The 5972-nt window shown below is 41.0% G+C and overlaps 1 long non-coding RNA gene across 1 annotated transcript; it reads right to left on the bottom strand.

Annotated features, from left to right (window-relative positions):
* Positions 1 to 324: 324 nt before the first annotated feature.
* LOC148645914 (uncharacterized) lies at positions 325 to 2881 on the bottom strand. Its single transcript, XR_015927916.1, has 3 exons — positions 1717 to 2881; positions 1353 to 1563; positions 325 to 1266 (listed from the first exon to the last, which is right to left on the bottom strand). It is a non-coding gene; the product is annotated as an uncharacterized LOC148645914 (long non-coding RNA).
* Positions 2882 to 5972: the final 3091 nt, after the last annotated feature.

Genomic DNA, 5972 nt, shown 5'->3' with positions numbered 1-5972 from the left:
CCATTGGTGCTTTTTCCTAAGTTGTCTGAAGAAGTAAAAGATTGAAGGCATCACTCTAGACTCTTATTTGAATCTGCTCTGTGAATCACAGAGAAAAACAAGCAAACAACAGAAAAAAATAAAAATTGCAAAGGGATGAAATGCCTCTCACTGAATCACTGATTCGTACAGCTGGAGTGAGCACGGATATACTCGATGAAAACTTTTAGCCCCACCCATAGCCACTCCCCTTACTCCTCCCCAGTCCTTCAACCCATGTCAGTCATAGGAAAATAGGCAGCTTTGTTGTTGAAAAGAAATGCTTTTATTAGCATTAATTATTTTATTAATGCTGACCATTCACACATTGCAAAGACTGTACCCAGGTCCCCACAATTCTTAGTCTTCAAATTTGATATCTTCCACCTTTCTTTTGCTGTGGTACAGCCCCACTGTGCAACATCTCCGCTATCTTTTTTTTTTAGTGATGTCATGAAAAGTTTGTTATGGCTTTGGCTTTTTATTCTGATGTGAGGTATGTGTATACATTGGCTTTGAAAATGTGTTAACATTGTACTTTGAATTAACAAATTCAATTCAACATGCTGACTATTCAATGTGACAAGTAGGACCGTATGATCCTCAGCACCAAACGTCAGACACTGTTGTGATGTCTACCTCACACTGCTTTAGCAATGGGGATTCCACCAAAATCATGCTGCTGCAATTCTGCAAGTCGTGAGTCCCAGAGTCAACATGGTCATGTTGTTTTTTAGAGGTCCCAGTGAACCTCTCTCAATCTAGTCTTGTGGACTACATTCCAACTGAGGACCTTGAGATTTTCTTATTTTTTCTTCCAGAAAATGTGCAGGAAGTTGCTTGATCCAATTTCATTTGGGCCATGGTTTTGTTTTTCTTTCTAGCTGTGTTCAAGAGAACAGAATGTAACAGATTTCAAAGTGATGGGAATCAGAAACATGCTGGCATCTTCCCATTCCTCCCCTTCCTCCACTTCTTCCATTTCTAAATCTGTAGGAGCCTGTGGCACCTCTTCCTCCTGAACAGTTTGTAACGTGTTGTCCATCAGTCGATCATCCCTGATATGGAGACCTCTCCAGTTTGGATTTCTTACACTGTTTGCAATGTCCTTGCCATCTGTTTGGATTTCCACTAGGGGTTTCCAGTTTTCCTGGTCCTCTGACGTTGTTGGTGTGTTGGATGACCAGTTCATCTCTTGAATGTAACTGTTCACTTGGCTTTCTGTTGGCAACTGCTGCTTGTGTTTCCCTGCAATGAAGAATATTATAGAAACCTTGAGAAAACATTCAAAGATAGCTGAAATAGTGAAGAAATCCAATAATTTGCATACTTACCGAGTATGTTCTGCAGTCTCATCTTCCTCTGCTCTGCTCTCTATTGTAACAGTGTCGCTCGTGAATGCCTGTGAGTCTCAGGCGGTTCTTCTTCTTAGGAGGCTGCCCATCTAACATTACTGGAAACTCTCGTGTCAACTCCTGGAAGGCTGCAGCATCATCCATCTTCTGACATCTATATGCAGCAGCTGCTATGGATCCTGGCTTTGATCTGTTGTAAAATGAAAGAAAAACAATTAGTGCAAAGTTCTCTAACACACAGGTTAAAGAAAGATCTGAAAGAGATGTGTTCCATTCAAACTAAGAACTGCTGTTTTGATGTGTCCAGGGAATGTCTCTTTGTCTATAAAATGGTTACACTTACTGTGATCCTTCATCTCCCAACCTTTCAATGAGATCAATGGCAGAGGAGATGTTGTCATGTGCCAGCATCCTATCGTGGTTCTTCTCCACAGTTCCATTTGAATGGGCTAGATAATCCACCACCAGTCTCTTCTGTGCATCACTTAGCGTGTTTGTGGTCCTCTATAATGCCCCCCTGGCACTCTGGCTGGTGATGAACGGGAGATGGTACAGTATCTGTAAAACAATAATACAAGCATGTATTCAGATGCAGCCATTCAAATTGCACAGTACAAACCCGTACCGCACGCAACTACCCACAAGCCACCACAGTCTACTGCAGTAAGTGATTGGCTGGCCAAAATGACCGACGGGGCACTCGTGGTGCATTGGTCGGTAGTGAAAAGATTTAATTAATCTCTTTACTGTGCACATTTTAATTCATTTAGTATTGAATATTTATTTGAAATTTTACCACTAAAGGGAAATTTTAGTAGCTGAGCATAAAAAGAAGAGGAGCATAACGCATCTGAAGGTCATAAACAATATTAATTTAGGAACATAAACAGATTACTGTATGTAAACTGTACTGTATATGGCTGGTCTTGGTAATTTAAAGAAAAACTACACACAAGTCTTACATTTCTCCCTAAACATTTTAAGCATCAAAGTTTTATGAAACGGTCCCCAGATATGCGATTGCTGTTTAGAATGAATTTTAATTTTAAAAAAAATTTAATACGAAAATTAAGCTGTTTACATTCCTCCGCCTGAGAATATAGTCACTCGTTGCTATGCAATGCAGAAATACAGCCACAGGTAACTAGCAAAGAGAGGACATTAGCTAGCCAATATGATAAAGGAATAAATGATTTTTTTCATTCTTTTGCACATTTATTTGAACATTTCCATCGATTGTACAAGCACTTGGAAACTTTCCAATCCCTAGTTCGTCTGCATTTTCTTTTACGCTCCCACTGGCGCCGGTCTGTGTCTTCTAGGATATAATGTCGGTGATTTGTGTTAAAATTGGGTTTCCAATAACGCCGCAGCAAACTCTTGTTTTTATGTCCACTTTAATGTACAATCTCCCTTGCTTTTAACCGAGCGTTTCATAATTTCCTAAAATGAAAATACGACAGAATTCTGCGGTGTCCTTATACCAGAGATTACGGTACGGCTTCAGAATGGTGATTGGCTGACACCATCTGACACCCCTCTGATTGGAGAAAAAAGACCTGCTGATCTGTTGTACACACCAGGAAGACAACAGCATATGTTGCTTCTATTCGAAATGCGTATTTTAAAAGATTAATTAAGAAGTAAAAACCTTACAGCGTACACATATTTCTAAATTGATCAGGAGGAAGAAAAAGCACCCGTGTTTCGCGCATAAAAAGTGGTTATTAACTATCGAAACCTGTTTTTATTTTGCCTGGCAATCTACCTGAGTGCCGAACTACAGTATCTGAGAAGAGCCACAATTGAACTAGTGTTGATAATAAGAGAGAGAGTCCTCATTACCCCCATTTTGATTTAAATAACAAACACGTGTTTTATTAAATGTATGTTTTGGTTCACAATCAGACAAATGCAACATAAATTGTTATCTTTGTCTTCTAAGTATCTTAATAAACTTTCAGCATAGCTTTCTCCCTGTAGTGGTTTTGATGGGTTTACTGAGACAATTATTAATTGTAGCAGTAATCACGAGGTTGTTCGTCGGGGCTTTTAGAAAATCAATCGTCAGAACAACTAACAACGCACACACACGGGTTCAATACACGGGATACATTTATTAATATAACTGTGCAACAAACATATACTAGTCTGCCTGGACACGAGCGGCAGACCTTACGGTGAGGGTTATCAATATACAAGGTATATAATCTCGAAGAGATGCAAACACAAAGAGATACACAACAGAGAATATATGTCAATATATATCGTTCGGTTACCAAATCGCTAATCAGTGTTATTACCCACTGTTACTCTAAACTCGGAAGTAAACACATTACTCATGAATTAAATTGATAACAACTTGTGTTGAGGTACAATTGAATTCTCGAGACGCAATGTAGCACATGGGGTTTACTTATCCACTGTGTTGGGATTTGGAATTCCCGGCACGAACACCATACCAGCTGACAGGCTCTGTTGCAGCCTCTGTTGCAGCGGTTGTCCAATGGGCGTTGTGACGGCGTCCTCTGGCTACCGGCCAACCAGTCGAGGTGCAGCTCGGAGTAGGACGGGCGGAGGAATCTGACTGCGGCGCGCAGGGCAGTCGTTGCTCCGAGGGGATCTACCAGCAGTCCGGCTGGCTAGTAGAAAGTCTCTATGCACAGAGTGTGACCGCGAGTCCTCACAAGTCACTCTTTTGCCTGGGAAGAAACTGGTTCGTTCCCGGTCCAGCGCTGCTTCTGAATAAGCTATTCAGGTTGTCGACGAGGGTCCAACTGTAGGCTGCCGTTGATCAAGCGGAGCATTCACGTTGGTAGAATTCTGAGTACGTACGGGTTCCTCGGCCTCGCGCTTTGAACAAAGTCCAAGTCCTTTTGCAGACAACAGCAGTTGTCACGTGATTGTCTCTGAGGATGCGCGAAAATGGCCAAGGAGAGCCCAGAACTGAGCTTGCGCTCCCTTTTTGATCAAGACCCAGATGTGTGCTGATTGGTTGAGAGTTTGGCGGGCATTGTAGACCCACGTGGTATTACCACGCCCTGCCAGTCCCTGATTGGTTGGTCAAGGTGAGATATGAGTCACTTAGTCCTGACACTTAGGAATGCAATCCAGATGTCCAACTCGCACTCCCTAGACAGATAGGCGCCAATGGCTGACCATTGGTCATGATAGCCAGGCTTAGCTAAGTGCATCCCCCTTTGGGAGCTGGTTTCTTATCACAAGAAAACATCTTAAATCAGCTTGCATGAATTCTTTCTCTGTGGCTGCACCACAGAGATGGAGGGTGAGATGGGGCCTCTTTTAGGAGCATACCAACGCTTAATTCTGTCTTATTAACAAGCATTGCCGCTACATCCCCATTTAGCTTTATTTGGATTTTGGGATCAAACCTGGAAAGATTAGATTGTAATCGTTTTTATTTTTTAAATACATTTTAGAAAAGTGTAATCTATACTAAAAAGCTGTATTTATTTAATACCACTCAATACTTATATTAATGGAGTTTAGTCGATACTGTTTAAACTTTTAATTATTTTAAACTGTTTTACAGCATTGTACACATGCTTAAAAGAGAAGAGAGAAAACGCAAGCCTTCTTCAGGTGTGAGGATCTTCAGCTCAAAATGAAACGCTAAAATGTAATGTAGGCTCTGAATGGGTTCAATTATGATTTGGGCTTGATTAAGGTCGCTGCCTTTCATCTAAAATCCTGCTTGAATCCATCTTAACTAAAAATTAGACACAAGAAGAGAAGAGGCTCTGTTGAAATTTCTCTTTTTTTTAATTTCTCTTTTTTTCTTGGAAAAATAACTTACTCGCTGCAATCCGGGTACAGAAGGATTAAAAAAAGTCAGACAGGCAGGGGGGAGAGTGAGTTCTAAATAAAGAGGTATCCAGGTAACAGTGAAACAGGCTAACAGTCTGGGGAGATCGCCCATTTTCCATTTAAATAGTTCCCTGGTTCCCCACCCCTTTGTGTACTCTCTCTCTTTTCTCTCTCGCTCTCTCTCGGGCTGGCGGCCTTGTCTTCTCTCTCTCTCTCGTCTGGGCATGGGAGTGCTGCTGGAAGGTGTTGACGGAAACACCTGATCATCAGCTCGAAAGATTTCAGCGCTTTGTGTATATTCTAATGTCAGTGGGGGCAGGGTGTGTGGGAACAGGTTTGGTTGAAATTGCATTGGAGATCTATGTTCTTCACACCTGAAACATTTTCTCTGAAAGCATTTTCTTCCCAGTTTAGCCGATCTTACAGCATGTTACAGTTCACTATTATTGACCATATTAATGCTTAATGCCATTTTGTGACCACGCACGAATATTGTCCATATCTTCGCAAGGGAATCAGTGCGAATTGGAATACTGATTAAATGACCGCAGGCACTTTCCACCCCCTCTGACAGCAGGAACATTCCTATTCTTAGCTCAGCAGCTCATTACAATATAGGGTGTTCAAATTGTTTTTTTTTACATAGTGACACAGCTTCGCATTTTTCCGTGTTTACAAAGAAAATGGTATACAGTGATACTACCTGCTATATAGATACATATTTTTAGATATTTAGACTCTTAAATTAATATCATTATTAATAATAATGAT

This window comes from Lepisosteus platostomus, chromosome 17, assembly GCF_059453375.1.
Source record: "Lepisosteus platostomus isolate fLepPlt1 chromosome 17, fLepPlt1.hap1, whole genome shotgun sequence".
Lineage (NCBI taxonomy): Eukaryota > Metazoa > Chordata > Actinopteri > Semionotiformes > Lepisosteidae > Lepisosteus > Lepisosteus platostomus.
The sequence above is the reverse complement of the archived record's forward strand: the minus strand, read 5'-3'. Positions and strand labels throughout refer to the sequence as shown.